Source organism: Melanotaenia boesemani, chromosome 18 (assembly GCF_017639745.1).
Source record: "Melanotaenia boesemani isolate fMelBoe1 chromosome 18, fMelBoe1.pri, whole genome shotgun sequence".
NCBI lineage: Eukaryota > Metazoa > Chordata > Actinopteri > Atheriniformes > Melanotaeniidae > Melanotaenia > Melanotaenia boesemani.
In genome coordinates, this window is record NC_055699.1 from 26364710 (window position 1) to 26381461 (window position 16752).

Consider the following 16752-nt stretch of genomic DNA (forward strand, 5'->3'; position numbering starts at 1 on the left):
CCCTCACATGCTTGCTTAGCTTAAGCTTCTCAATTACTCAGGCTGGGATCAATACTCCACACACTCCGGTGAGGAAACACAGGGAGGGGGAGCAAACTAAAACCAGAATCTGGATTATGGATTTATATCAATTTATGTGTGGCCATTCAAGCGAGAAATGTGTGGAAACTCAGTGAAACTGACTAAGTGGGGAGAGCTTTCTGTTCATCTCCCAGCTCCGTTCAGCCTGGTCCAGTTATCTGAGAGTCTGTCTCCTCTCTCATTAACCCGTCTCCTGTTTTCTCCTCAGCCTTTAATCAACAGGGCCTCATTTAAACCAAGTTTACTTGTTCCCAACTTTAACAACAAGGCTGCGTTCAGGGACAGTAGGGGTGGACGAGTTCCACATCACTGGAATCTCTAACAAGACAAAGAAGACACTTTGTCCTTTCATGAGTGGGTTTGCTTCATTATTTAATGACTGTTGACTGGGATTTATTGTCATTTCTTCTTGTGCCTGGCTCCCCCTAGTGTTGGTAGATCCCCCTCCCCATCTTAAATAAAACACATGCATGAAACACCTGCAAAATGTGCAGATTAAGAAACAACCTCAACTTCGAACAGGCTGGGAAGTGAACAGACTCAGATATGTGATCTGATCTGCCGTCAGGGAGGAGATGCAGCTTTATTTATTTTATTCTATTATCCTGTCATTGATTTTTATGCTCAGCATCAATTTTTATAGCTTTTTAATTATACATCATCGTTCATGGCCCTGCGATGGACTGGCGACCTGTCCTGGTATACCTGCCTCTCGCCTGCTAATTGCTGGGACTCCAGCTTCACCCCCACCCTAAACTGGACAAAGTGGTATAGAAAATGGATGGAGGGATGGATGATTGTACATTTGTTTTTTGTTTTTTGTTTTTTTTGCTTTGTTTGACGGTGAATGTGTGAATTAGATGTTTGTTCAGTAAAAACTGTCCAGGAGAACTTTAATAATTCTGGTAATTTACTTTCTGAATCATGGTGCGGTTTTGATCCCTCCCCAGTTAGAGGAAGGTTCCTCCCCCCTGGCAGCCTGCAGCAGCGTGGCCCTGAACCCCGCTCTCCACCAAAGCCAGAGCCAGAATTAGAGATGGCGGTGCAGCTCACCACAGCTCCTTGTTGTATTTAGATTGGCAGATGAACAGCAGCTTCGCTCAGAGCCTGTTTACAAAGTCCTCCTGTGCACATTTGTGGGAACTTTGCCTGTAATGCTCATGTAAACAAAAGCCCTGAAAGGCCCGTCACTCTCCTTTCTCTGCCTGTCTGTCTCAGACAGGCATCAATCCAATAAAATGATGTTTTGGTTTAAAATTAAAGGAGGAACTCTCTCTGCAGCTCCAACCAATCATTTCTGCTCAGAGCGAGGATCACTTCAGGTTGCATGTCGAGTGACATGACTGTGTTAGTCATTAGGTGGAATCTGACATGTTTTCCAGCAGCACCGTGCTGCACTCTTCTTTCATTCTGCACGCAGACGCATCTCTGGAGAGGTTTCAGCAGGTTTGTGTGAAGCAAATGCAGCTCCTGCTCCAGCGAGGCCTCATGTTTCCAGTTCCAGACAAAATACCAAAAGCAGGATCATACAACAATGATTAAAGGAAAAACCCAAAATGAAAAATAATAAGAGAGAAGGTTTAAAATAGAGCATGTCTAAATACATCACAAGGGAAATCCTATCCCAGAGAGAGGGTCAGACATGTAATTTTAAAAAAAAGACAGAGTTAAATGACATGTATGGAGTAATTATAGAGCTAGAATAGACAGAATGAACTGAAGTAATAAAATACCACCTCGGCCTGTAAAGAGTGCTCTGTGGACGGAGGGAAAGTAGCCTTGGGTTTAAACGAAAACAGACTACCACACAACCCGTCTCTCTGGCCTCTCAGGATGCTAAAGAGAATTTAACTGCATTCTCTGATCACATGCATTCCTACAGCTTCTACAGCCCTGAAAACACACGGACTACATCAATATCCATCATTCAGACTCCACCGGTTTTTCTACAACTTTCTATTTTCACTGTCAATTCTTGTCAATTTAATACTTTTCTGTTAACAAAAAGAAAAAAGTAGAATAAAATAAAACAAAAACTCCTCAAGTTATGTTTTATTCCCAGTAGAAGATAAACAACATACCAGATGATTAAACGGAGACATTTTACCATGTGATGGAAAATATGAACTGATATGAACACGTCTGAGAAAAGTAGTTCCAGGGTGATGTTCAGCATGGTGTAGCCTCCCCTCCTCTTCTAACAACTGTATGGAAACATCTGGGAAGTGAGGAGACCAGTTGCTGGAGTTTTACGAGAGGAATTTTGTTCCATTCTGGTCTGATGCAGGATTCTAGCTGCTCTACAGTTCTGGACCTTGGTTGCTGGATTTCTGCTTCCATGATGCTCCAGATGTTTAGTATTGGTGAAAGGTCTGGACTGCAGGCAGGCCAGTTCAGCAGCCGGACTCTTCTCCTGTGAAGTCATGCTGCTGTGATGGATGCAGGATGTGGTTCAGCATTGTCTTGCTGAAATCTGCAAGGTCTTCCCTGAAAGAGACGCTGTCTGGATGGGAGCAGATGTTGCTCTAAAACCTCCATGTACTTTTCAGCATTGATGGAGCTTCACAGATGTGGAAGCTGCCCACGCCATAGGCACTAATGCAGCCCCATACCATCAGAGATGCAGCTTTTCACCTGTCCACTGATAACAAGCTGGATGCTCCCTCTCCTCTTTAGTCTGCAGGACACGCCGTCCATGCTTTCCAGAAACGAGTTCACATTTTCATCCAGGTTTCCACTTTGCCTCAGACCATTTTAAATGAGCTTTGGTCCAGAGAAGACGGCGCTGTTTCCGGATCCTGTTCACATCTGGCTTCTTTGCATGATGGAGCTTTAACCTGTATTTGTGGATTTCAGGGTGAACAGACAGTGGTTTCTGGAAGTCTCCCTGATTCCATGCAGTGGTTTCCAGTAGTGAATCAGTTCTGCTTTTAATGCAGAAGATCACCAGCATCCAGCCTTGTCCTATGCACACAGAGATTCCTCCTAATTCTCTGAATCTGCTGATGATATTCTAAACTTTCATGAGTTTATTTTTTTCAGTAATTCTGTTGAAGCATGGTTGAAAAGCAACGTCTGACTTTCATTGGTTAAATTTCATAGAATTTTTATTTATTATCACTTTTGTCAGATTCAAGTTATTTCTCTGACCATTGTGAGTTTTTCCTTTCATTAACCGAAGGGTACGTACAATTTTGTCCACGTCTGTATACGCACACACTCACACACAAACCTCTCAGTCTCACCTTCTAAACACAACCCAGCACCCCCCATGATCCCCCGAACCCCACTCAGCCCCCCTTCAAACTCCTACACCCCCTGTCCCCGGGCCATGCCCTGGGTCCTGGTTGCAACCAGACAGCAGAGGATGCACCATCCCACCCCTTGGCAGCACACCCAAGCAGGCCAAGACCCCCGGCACCAACCTACCCCGCCCACCCATAAGACGGGGGCCACCCCGAGCACCAGAGCCCTGTTGTTTATCTTCTACTGGTAAATAAAATGTGAGCCTATGAGATTAGGAAATGATTGCATTCTGTTTAGTTATATTTTACACAGCGCTCGACCAGTTTAGAACTGAGGTTGTTCAAGTTGATGCAAAGTGAAGACGACTGTTCAAAGCAGGAAGATCTAATAACACTTCATCTTCATCATCATTAGCTTGTCAAATGTGCAACTTCAAAGAACAGAGCACTTCATTTGAGTCCAGCTCGGGTGCAAAACGTTATGAGTGTCACATTATCCTCAGAGTGATGGATAGCATCCTCCTCCATCCAGAGCGGCTGCTCCATCACGGTGAGCTGTGATTGGCTGCGAGTGAAAGTGATGGATGAGAAGATGCAGCCTCACCAGCCATGTGCTCATCTGATCATGCTGCTAAGCTTTTATATCAGCCCTGAGACATGTTTGTCAGCAGTAATCTATGTGGACGTTCAGTCTGTGCATCATCATCATCCTCATCATCATCTCAGACGTCCACTGAGTGTTGATCTGGTAGAAGATTTATTCTGATCACATGTCAGCATCCTGAATGATCTGCAAACCCTTTGTCTGAACACAAATAAACCTTCCAAAAAAAAAAGACAAAATAAAACAAATAAACCTTCCAAACACTAAACTCAGGAAAGTTTCAGCATGTTTTCAAGGTTTGGATTAAACTAGGTCAGGAGCGTCACACTCCGGTCCTCAACAGCCGGTGTTCTGCTGGTTTTCATCGTTTCCCTGATCTAACACACCAACTGAAATTAATGGGTTATTGTGAAGACGTTGACAAGAAGCTGTTAGATTTGATTTTATTCAGGTGTGTTAGATCAGGGAAGCAATGAAAACCTACAGGGCACTGGCCCTCGAGGACCGGAGTTTGACACCCCTAAATTAGACGAAAAACATCTAACTTTTCCAAAAGGTAAAAAGAGTTTTTGTCAAGTCATTTATTTATTTTCCTTAATAGGTCCTTAAAGGATAGCCCAAACGAAACTTATTTTAATTTAATTTAGACAGTTAACATGAACAAATCAACAGAATTACAGCTGAGCTGAAGTTGGTTTAGTGAGGATAGCAGGTAAATAGTAGCAGGAATAACTGGAAATGAGGAAAAAGTGGAAATATGGAAATAGTTTCTGTTGTTTGTTTGTTTCAGTACCAATATTTTTTCTCCTGAAAGCCAAGACTTGAGAGAATGATGAGATGAGAAAAGGTTTGGTCACTGTTGATCTGTGTGTTATTTCTACAAAGTTCTGTTAGTAATAAATTCTGTTTTCTTCTTCTGGTCGACCTTTATGCTGCTATATCTATTCATACATTCATTTTACATCATTTTAGCCTCATAATCTGAAACTGAGAAACATCATGTCTGATGCTGACTGGTTTATACTGGGATTAAAAGCTTCAGCTGCTACAGACTGGTTTATACTGGGACTAAAAGCTTCAGCTGCTATTCTATTCTATTTTATTCTACAGTCATTTAGCAGACGCTTTTATCGTTTGAGAGTAAGAACAACACAAGCATGAATTCAAACAAGATGGGACATCATAATTAAGTGATAGTCAGACCGCTTTTGAGTCCAGTTGGACCCAGGTGCTGTCATGTAGTGCTAGTGCAGTGCATGTAATTAATTTTTTTTTTTTTTTTATTAGTCATTTTATTTAAATACAAGATTACAATTTCATCACACAATATCAACTTGGTCATACGCTTCTTCAGTACTTGGTTGAGCCAAAGAGCTGGACAAATATTTCTAAGTCATTTAGTTAAGCTAAATGTGGAAATGCTCCTTAAACAACTGAGTCTTTAGCTTGGTCTTAAAAGTGGATACGGACTCTGCGGATCGGACGGAGTTTGGTAGATCGTTCCACCACCGGGGAACAACAGAGGAGAAGAGTCTAGCTACTGATTTTGCTCCACGTTGTGGTGGGAGCACTAGGCGTCTTTCACTGGTAGAGCGTAAGTTTCGAGAGGGAGTGTAGCTCTGGATTAAGGAGTGAAGGTAGACCGGAGCCGTTTGGGTTATTGTTTTGTAAGCCAGAAGCAGAGCTTTGAATTTGATGCGTGCTGCAACTGTAAGCCAGTGGAGAGCGATTAGCAGCAGAGTGACATGAGCTCTTTTGGGCTGGTTGAAGACCAGACGTGCTGCTGCGTTCTGGATCATCTGCAGAGGTTTAACTGAGCATGCAGGCAAGCCAGCCAGTAAGGAGTTGCAGCAGTCAATGCGTGAAATGACCAGAGCCTGGACCAGGAGCTGGGTCGTGTGTTCAGTCAGGTAGGGTCTGATCCTCCTGATGTTGTAGAGAGCAAATCGGCAAGACCGGGAAACAGAGGCAACATGGTCCTTAAAGGTCAGCTGGTTGTCTACCATGACACCAAGATTCCTGGTAGAAGATGTAGGCACTAGTGTGATTGAGTCAAGCTGCACACTTATCTGTGGCTGTAAAGAAGGCCTGGCTGGAAAGACAATAAGCTCAGTCTTGGACAGATTTAGTTGAAGGTGGCGATCCTTCATCCATGCGGAGATATCAGCAAGGCATGCTGATATTCGCATTGAGACGGTTGTGTCATCAGGTGGGAAAGAAAGGAAAAGCTGAGTGTCATCTGCATAGCAGTGGTAGGAGAAACCATGAGAGCTAATGACTGCACCGAGTGAGGAGGTGTATAGTGAAAAGAGAAGAGGGCCGAGCACCGAGCCCTGAGGCACCCCTGTTTTCAGCCCATGTGATCTGGACACGCCCCCTCACCAAGATACTTTGAATGATCTCCCTGTGAGGTAGGATGTAAACCACGAGAGGACAGATCCTGAGATGACAAGCTCCAAGAGTTTGGAGAACAGTATATGATGGTTGACCGTGTCAAAGGCAGCCGACAGGTCCAGCAGTATAAGGACTGAGGATTGACCAGTGGATCTGGCAAGCAGTAGGGAATCAGTAACTGACAGGAGAGCAGTTTCAGTAGAGTGACCTTGCCTATATCCAGATTGGTATGGATCAAACAGGTTGTTGGATTGGAGGAACTGTGAGACCTGACTGAAGACGGCACGCTCTAGTAATTTAGACATGAATGGAAGCAATGACACCGGCCGGTAGTTTTCAACCTGGGCTGGGTTGAGTGTGGGTTTCTTCAGCAGCGGGGTAACCCGAGCTGCTTGAAGGCAGAAGGAAAGACACCGGATTTAAGAGAGGAGTTGATAATATGAGTTACTGCAGGTTTGATTGTAGGTAAAATGCTCTGCAGGATGTCAGAGGGAACAGGATCAAGAGGACAGGTTGTGGGTTTTGAGCTGACTACAGACTGGTTTATACTGGGATTAAAAGCTTCAGCTGCTACAAACTGGTTTATAGTGGGATTAAAAGATTCAGCTTCTACAGACTGGTTTATACTGGGATTAAAAGCTTCAGCTGCTACAGACTGGTTTATACTGGGATTAAAAGATTCAGCTGCTACAGACTGGTTTATACTGGGATTAAAAGCTTCAGCTTCTACAAACTGGTTTATACTGGGATTAAAAGCTTCAGCTGCTACAGACTGGTTTATACTGGGATTAAAAGCTTCAGCTTCTACAAACTGGTTTATACTGGGATTAAAAGCTTCAGCTGCTACAGACTGGTTTACACTGGGATTAAAAGCTTCAGTTTCTACAAACTGGTTTATACTGGGATTAAAAGATTCAGCTGCTACAGACTGGTTTATACTGGGATTAAAAGCTTCAGCTTCTACAGACTGGTTTATACTGGGATTAAAAGATTCAGCTTCTACAAACTGGTTTATACTGGGATTAAAAGCTTCAGCTTCTACAAACTGGTTTATACTGGGATTAAAAGATTCAGCTGCTACAAACTGGTTCATACTGGGATTAAAAGCTTCAGCTTCTACAAACTGGTTTATACTGGGATTAAAAGCTTCAGCTGCTACAGACTGGTTTATACTGGGATTAAAAGATTCAGCTTCTACAGACTGGTTTATACTGGGATTAAAAGCTTCAGCTTCTACAGACTGGTTTATACTGGGATTAAAAGATTCAGCTGCTACAGACTGGTTTATACTGGGATTAAAAGCTTCAGCTTCTACAAACTGGTTTATACTGGGATTAAAAGCTTCAGCTGCTACAGACTGGTTTATACTGGGATTAAAAGATTCAGGTTCTACAGACTGGTTTATACTGGGATTAAAAGATTCAGGTTCTACAGACTGGTTTATACTGGGATTAAAAGCTTCAGCTTCTACAGACTGGTTTATACTGGGATTAAAAGCTTCAGCTTCTACAGACTGGTTTATACTGGGATTAAAAGCTTTAGCTGCTACAGACTGGTTTATACTGGGATTAAAAGCTTCAGCTTCTACAAACTGGTTTATACTGGGATTAAAAGCTTCAGCTGCTACAGACTGGTTTATACTGGGATTAAAAGATTCAGCTTCTACAGACTGGTTTATACTGGGATTAAAAGCTTCAGCTTCTACAAACTGGTTTATACTGGGATTAAAAGCTTCAGCTTCTACAAACTGGTTTATACTGGGATTGAAAGCTTCAGCTGCTACAGACTGGTTTATACTGGGATTAAAAGCTTCAGCTTCTACAAACTGGTTTATACTGGGATTAAAAGCTTCAGGTTCTACAAACTGGTTTATACTGGGATTAAAAGATTCAGCTGCTACAGACTGGTTTATACTGGGATTAAAAGCTTCAGCTGCTGCAGACTGGTTTATACTGGGATTAAAAGATTCAGCTTCTACAGACTGGTTCATAGTGGGATTAAAAGCTTCAGCTGCTGCAGACTGGTTTATACTGGGATTAAGCTATAGCTGTTACAGAAACAGCAACATAGCATTAAAAAGGTCTGGGGTTTAAAGGGTTAAAATGTTTTTGCTTTTTCAGGTCGGTTTGTAAAAGTTTTTGAATTTTAAGTGAATAAATGTGGCTTTAATGTTCTGTGAGAACTTCAGATGGTCTCATTTTCTGTTGAGTTCCACTAAATCCAAAACCAATGTTTATATTTGAAGACCACATAACACACAGATTATAGACATTCATCCAATACATGAAAAAAAAAAAAGTGCTGCAAAAATATTCCCTGATCTCCAGAAATAGCTCATCTCTCCAATACAAAGACTGGAAATAGTTCATTTCCAATCAAGTACACTCATGCATGTGACCCAAACCCTAATTGGTGCGCACCCGGTGCTTATCTAGGATCAGCCCAGACCATGACATGTTCAATCACGCCACTGACAGCTGCCCTGGTGTCCACATCTCCCCTCTCATCTGTCATTTAAAGGCACTGTGCGTGCAACCTGCAGTATGCTGGTCTGGCCTTTCACTCCTCCAAATGGCAGCTAACTCAATTTTCCACAGATGGTTTGAAAGAAAAAGGGAGGGAGAAAACTGAGGACTGTTTGGCCAGAAAGCCTCATTTCCTCTAATAGCTGTCACTGACTGTATTTTTAATCCCTATTAGCTTCTCTCAGAGCTGAACTAAAGTTAAACTCACTTTACTTCCAGGTTTCTTTTCTGTGTAAATGTTTTCCCAGATGTTAGAAAAATACTTTAATAACTGTCATTAGAAATATAGAGTTTTCTCTTACAGAAAAGAAATTGTTCTTTTCATAATTATGCTGCAAAAACACTGGAAACTGTGACACTTTGCTGCCTCCTAGTGGTCATATTGAGACATAACTTTTCCCTTAATCATCCTAATTTCAAATGAACATCATTTGCACCATGAAGGCTGCACCAACACATGCCTTTGAATGTTACATGCAGGTGTTTGTGCAGCACATTAACCGTCTGTGCAACGCTTTAATTTGTCTCCAGGTCTGCAAAACAAAAGGGGAAAATGAGACGACTTGTTGCACTCCGGCCAGGATTACAGCATCAGCTCTGCTCAGATTGATGGTCTTTGAGGATCCACTGAGTTCCAGGTCTGCAAGAAATGAGAGGAACCTCAGAGACTCGTTTTTATGGAGACAAGAGAGTGTTTCTGGCTCTGAGGGCTCAGTAACAGACTGAGTTAGATCCCTGTGAGTCAAACGGACAGCTAAGCTGGCCCACTGTGATCCATACGGTGTGTCAGTTAAATGAAGTGGATGTTTTGAAGCGTGCTGAAAATATAGTAGTTCCCTTGGGTTTGAGATGTTAAAGAAAAAACTCCTTCGGGGTTTACGGACCATTCTCTGTAAACCCTGAAGGAGAAGGTTTACAGAGAATATCAGAATGACATAGATGGAGTGTGATGTGTGAAAGTCCCAGTAAATACGCAGACCAACAACCATGCCACGTTCAAAGTCACTTAAATGTCCTTTCTTCCTCATTCTGATGCTCAGTTTGAACTTCAGCAAGTCGTCTTCACCGTGTCTACATGCTGCCCTGTGATTGGCTGGGTAGTTATTAGTGTAAACAGGAAGTGGAACTGATGAAGAGGAGGGTGAGTTAATATTTTCTTGATGGGAACAAACATTGATGTGACAATGTGGAATATTTTAAAAGGAAAATAAAGCAGAAACGACTCTTAAGCTCTGTTTTAGCTACTTTTACTGGAGTTAATTATACTATTATTCAGGCATTTGGAGAAGGTGTTGATGAGCTGCACAGGAAAAATTATCCACAGATGTAAAACACTGAGGAAAAAGCTGGAACTGAGCTTCTGTGGGATAATGTGACCAGTACATGACTTCATTGGGAATGTTGAGTCTAAAGTGAGTCAGATTTGGTTTATTTCCATGCTCAGAAAAAAGGTTTCCCTGATGACAAAAAAAGGACAAATTATTAAACTTGACAAAGTTTTTCATAAAAGAAGGAATAAAAATTCCCCAGTTTGTTAAATTACCTTCAAACACACATAAACTCAGATGTTGTTGCAGATGTGCCAGCTGACTCTAAATTTATGATCTGCTTGAGGCCCATCGTGCATTAGTCTTCCTTCATGGCTCATCCATCACTACTTGTTTCCAGAAGCCTGGTGCTAGCAAAGCCAGACCTCTAACCTCATCCTGTTTGCAAGGAGCAGCAATCAGGATAAAACTGCTTCAGTTCCTCCAAACATCACAGCGTGACGATGTCTGGGAGCTAACAAGTGAGCCCCAGTTTACTGACCTAAAGCTGGGGGCCACCGTCTTTGCTTTTTAATTCGTATCCTTGTTTTTCTGCTTAATGCCAATAAGGTGCAAGATGAGTTAGCTAAATGCTAACAGCAACATTAGCAGTTCTCAGCAGTGGTGTAGTCTAGCTTATTCTAGTGGGTACACGGCGTATACCTGCGTATCATGTAGACTACACCACTGGTTCTCAGGCTGTTTGTTATTTCAGTTTGTTCTGTTTAGTTTGTTGTTGCCCATCCAGTTACAGAGATTTTAATTGTGGGTGCTCGTGGTGGACAGATCAACGCTGCCAGCTAGCTTTGTTAATGAGGATGTAGACACAGCAGAAGCACACATTAAAGGATTCCTGGCAGTTAATAAATCACCATCTGCTCCTCAATGAAGCTGGTTTTATTGATGGAAGATGATCACACCATTCTCTACAAAAATAAGTCCTTTCTACCTTCTCTATGCAGAGCTTTAAAAACATGGAGTTTGTAGTTAAAAACATTGGTCACAGGAAACCTCACTTGGACCAGATGAAACTGCTGAGAGGCAGGAGTGTCATAACGTTTTAAACTCTACATGTTGTAGCTTTAGCATTAGTGAGTCCTGAGATCTGCTCTGCACAGCATCTTAACTTGTGTGAGATCCAGAGTGATTTGGCTGAATTCAACCAGATGCCACAGCTTCAGTTTGGTGGAAAAGTTGCATCTCAAGCGCAAATAGGCTGCAAAATTTAGCTTTGGTTAGCAAAACATGACAAAACCAGGATCCCCAGCGGGTGCTACATCCTCCACTCCTTGTGTCCATGTCGCTCCCTGTCTCCTTACTCCTCGACATCCCAGTAATTACCCGTCCAATGAGACAGCATTGTGTTAAGTGATGTGCTGAGGCAGGACCAGTTGTCCTGACTGCTGCCTCTGACAGCCTGTCACACACATAATGCTCACATGCCTTCGCAGAGCAGCTGTGATGACAGATAGTGGCGAGATTTCTGGCCTCAGACCTGCAGCCTCACCCCCCCACCATGCCCCTCCGCTTCTACCACCACCAAACATGCATTTACATGAGCTTCATGACAATTTGCTGCTATGCTGCTGTCTCCATGGCTGGCTTGTCCTTGTCTTCCTGCAACTAATCAGCTTCTTAGTGGCTGTTGCTGTAAGTGAAGATGCTGCAGGGTCTGAAGGAATGTCAGGAAGCTGCAGGCTGAGGAATACAGGGAGCCCTGCAGGTCTGTGAGTCAGCACAGTTTAGGCTAATTACACCAGTAAATATAGCGCAGAAAACACAATGTGTTATTTTATTGTTTGATAGTAGGTTTATCCGTTTCTGTGTCAGTCTGGTGTGTGTTAGCATGAAGAATTTCTAGACAGGAGTGTGTGGTTGCAGGGAGGAGCCCCTCCGGAAGACCTGTTTCCCTCTACCTGCCAGAAGACCTGTTTCCCTCTGCCTGCCAGAAGACCTGTTTCCCTCTACCTGCCAGAAGACATGTTTCCCTCTACCTGTCAGAAGACATGTTTCCCTCTACCTGCCAGAAGACCTGTTTCCCTCTGCCTGCCAGAAGACATGTTTCCCTCTACCTGCCAGAAGACCTGTTTCCCTCTGCCTGCCAGAAGACCTGTTTCCCTCTACCTGCCAGAAGACATGTTTCCCTCTACCTGTCAGAAGACATGTTTCCCTCTACCTGCCAGAAGACCTGTTTCCCTCTGCCTGCCAGAAGACATGTTTCCATCTACCTGCCAGAAGACCTGTTTCCCTCTACCTGTCAGAAGACCTGTTTCCCTCTACCTGCTAGAAGACCTGTTTCCCTCTACCTGTCAGAAGACATGTTTCCCTCTACCTGCCAGAAGACATGTTTCCCTCTACCTGCCAGAAGACCTGTTTCCCTCTACCTGCCAGAAGACCTGTTTCCCTCTACCTGCTAGAAGACATGTTTCCCTCTACCTGCCAGAAGACATGTTTCCCTCTACCTGCCAGAAAACATGTTTCCCTGTACCTGCCAGAAGACATGTTTCCCTCTACCTGCCAGAAGACCTGTTTCCCTCTACCTGCCAGAAGACCTGTTTCCCTCTACCTGCCAGAAGACATGTTTCCCTCTACCTGCTAGAAGACATGTTTCCCTCTACCTGCCAGAAGACATGTTTCCCTCTACCTGCCAGAAGACATGTTTCCCTCTGCCTGCCAGAAGACATGTTTCCCTCTACCTGCCAGAAGACCTGTTTCCCTCTACCTGCCAGAAGACATGTTTCCCTCTACCTGCCAGAAGACCTGTTTCCCTCTACCTGCCAGAAGACATGTTTCCCTCTACCTGTCAGAAGACCTGTTTCCCTCTACCTGCTAGAAGACCTGTTTCCCTCTACCTGTCAGAAGACATGTTTCCCTCTACCTGCCAGAAGACATGTTTCCCTCTACCTGCCAGAAGACCTGTTTCCCTCTACCTGTCAGAAGACCTGTTTCCCTCTACCTGCTAGAAGACCTGTTTCCCTCTACCTGTCAGAAGACATGTTTCCCTCTACCTGCCAGAAGACATGTTTCCCTCTACCTGCCAGAAGACCTGTTTCCCTCTACCTGCCAGAAGACCTGTTTCCCTCTACCTGCCAGAAGACATGTTTCCCTCTACCTGCCAGAAAACATGTTTCCCTGTACCTGCCAGAAGACATGTTTCCCTCTACCTGCCAGAAGACATGTTTCCCTCTACCTGCTAGAAGACATGTTTCCCTCTACCTGCCAGAAGACATGTTTCCCTCTACCTGCCAGAAGACATGTTTCCCTCTGCCTGCCAGAAGACATGTTTCCCTCTACCTGCCAGAAGACCTGTTTCCCTCTACCTGCCAGAAGACATGTTTCCCTCTACCTGCCAGAAGACCTGTTTCCCTCTACCTGCCAGAAGACATGTTTCCCTCTACCTGTCAGAAGACCTGTTTCCCTCTACCTGCTAGAAGACCTGTTTCCCTCTACCTGTCAGAAGACATGTTTCCCTCTACCTGCCAGAAGACATGTTTCCCTCTACCTGCCAGAAGACCTGTTTCCCTCTACCTGTCAGAAGACCTGTTTCCCTCTACCTGCTAGAAGACCTGTTTCCCTCTACCTGTCAGAAGACATGTTTCCCTCTACCTGCCAGAAGACATGTTTCCCTCTACCTGCCAGAAGACCTGTTTCCCTCTACCTGCCAGAAGACCTGTTTCCCTCTACCTGCCAGAAGACATGTTTCCCTCTACCTGCCAGAAAACATGTTTCCCTGTACCTGCCAGAAGACATGTTTCCCTCTACCTGCCAGAAGACCTGTTTCCCTCTACCTGCTAGAAGACATGTTTCCCTCTACCTGCTAGAAGACATGTTTCCCTCTACCTGCCAGAAGACATGTTTCCCTGTACCTGCCAGAAGACATGTTTCCCTCTGCCTGCCAGAAGACATGTTTCCCTCTACCTGCCAGAAGACCTGTTTCCCTCTACCTGCCAGAAGACATGTTTCCCTCTACCTGCCAGAAGACCTGTTTCCCTCTACCTGCCAGAAGACATGTTTCCCTCTACCTGCCAGAAGACCTGTTTCCCTCTACCTGCCAGAAGACATGTTTCCCTCTACCTGCCAGAAGACATGTTTCCCTGTACCTGCCAGAAGACATGTTTCCCTCTACCTGCCAGAAGACATGTTTCCCTGTACCTGCCAGAAGACATGTTTCCCTCTACCTGCCAGAAGACATGTTTCCCTCTACCTGCTGAGACAAGCCATGCTGACAGATACAGAGAGATCATTAGTGCTGCACCCTGACATGACTTTCCTCCTCCTGTCTTCACCTCCTCTTCATTTCAATCACTCTCCCATCCTCTCTGCAGATATCGGCCCCTGACAACTGTCCAGACACATCTTGTATCTACCTGCTTTTCACCATTTGTAAAGCCAGCTTGATGTGTCTAAATTTCACTTTTACATGAAGGAAACTAACAGATGGAACCAAAGCTCTGAATTACAACCTGCCAAACGTGACTTAAATTCAATAAATAAAAACTTAAAGAAGTACTACGCAACTTTCCGACCTCTGTTGCTCTGTGATCCTGGTCTCTACCATGTCTTTGGAGCGTCTGTCCCCCTTCCTTCTTTTGCATAATGGTGTGATCCTAGTCTGTGATTGGCTGCAAACTAAGGCCCCACCAACTACCTGTCACAAATTTATTAACCTGTTAAACCCTTTAATTTCTTTATGCATAAATGCAGTAAAAAACACAACATGTTAATTTCACAGATTAATCCCTCAGGTTCTTTTTGACATCCCTGATAAAAATCCTAAATTTATTTCATAAACGTAGGAGATGTATACACACACTCACACCTAGGTCACACCTCTTATAGTCTGGACTCTTCAAACGTATTGTGACCCTCACATATCCAGGATCACACAGGTCACCTTATCTGACCGACATCAGAATGTGTGACTGTACTTCACCTGCATTGTAATGAACTTAGACTTAATATAAACATTCTCAAGACTTTGTTTTGTCTTCTACAGAAGAAGACGCAGCGCGAGTATAAACCCACCTTAAGACATACGTGGAGAGAACACACTGTTGCCCCCCGTGGTCACAGATTCTGATGGGTCACATATTTTGGTCTAACACCGGCCTTGACACACAGTGAGATGGAGGGTGTGGGTAAAGAATGAAATGATCACATGACTCTTATCTCACCCCTGAGGTCTCCCCTGAAACAAATATTAGACTCAGAAAGCCAGAGTTGCCAGGTTTGCTTATCATCAACAACTTTTTGTCTTGTTTTCCTTCTAAGTCGCTGCAGTAGCAGGTTTTTTTTTTAATTCAGTTGATTATTTGTGGTTGTTTTCTAATCAGCAGGACTCACCGGTCTCTTCAACGTGGTTGCCAGATCTCATGGCAGAAGCAAGCAGAGGTGGTTTAAAACAGTGTTTTAGTTTCTACATGGGGAATCCAGCATGAATGTGTTGCTTGGAATAAACATCAACACTGAGACACTCTGGGCTTTGTCCACTTGGTGGCGCTGTGAGTCAACAAAAGCCTGAGGAGGCAGCAGCAGGGCTGAGCGGTGATGGATCAGAGCATTTCAGTAAGTTTAATCATTTACACATCTGAAACATTTCAGAGTTCATTCAACTTCTCAGTGATTTACTGCAGGAAAACGAGTGAAATAGAGAAGGAACAGAAGACACGAAGTTGGGCGTCCTCTCTGTGGATGTTTTCTTCACAATATAATCTTTAATTTATTTGTTTGTCAGATTAGACCTGGAGTGTCAAACCTATGGCCTGGTGGCAAAAAATGGCCTTCCAGAGGGTCCAATCAGGATGGGGTAAATAAGAAGATAGCATAGAAGATATTAACTGTAATGTTATAATACAATATTTTTTCATTTTCATTTATTTTTCTATACCGCTTAGTCCAGTTCAGAATTGTGGGAAAGCTGGTGCCTATCCCAGCAATGAGGAGGTGAGAGGAAGGTACACCTGGACAGGTAGCCAGTCCGACACAGAGAGACAAACCACTCACACTCACTCCTAGGTAGAATCTAGAGAGACCAGTTAAACATCATGTCTTCGCACGGTGGGAGGAAACCCACACATACACAACATGCAAACTCCACATGGAAAGGCCACTGTTCCAGCCCCCCATCATGACACATGACTGTAGTTACTGACAGTGATGAGGATTAGGATTCATTCAGGGACAACACAGATTACCTACTAGAACAAACATCAAATAATTAGACTTCACAGATCTCGCCATAAAAACTGTTCAGTTGTTGATCATATTTTAGTCTTTTTCCTATAATCAGTCAGGACATATTTAGTGTTGATGGATTCCTTGTAATTTTAATTATTTTTATTTATTTTTATTAATATGATATTTGCAGTCCTCTGGCAGGGCCTACTGAAAACCATACACTTACCATTGATGGTTACACCCCCCCATTCCACCCAGACACAAACACACATTTATTCAGCACCGTTAGAAAATACAAAAGGTTGAAGTTTAGAGTGACACAAGTCAGGTTACAAATTTGGGTGGTTTTTAAAACAATTTAATGTCAGATTTAAAACAGTTTATGGAGCTCTAGCTCTTTGTGCCACTTAATATTTTCC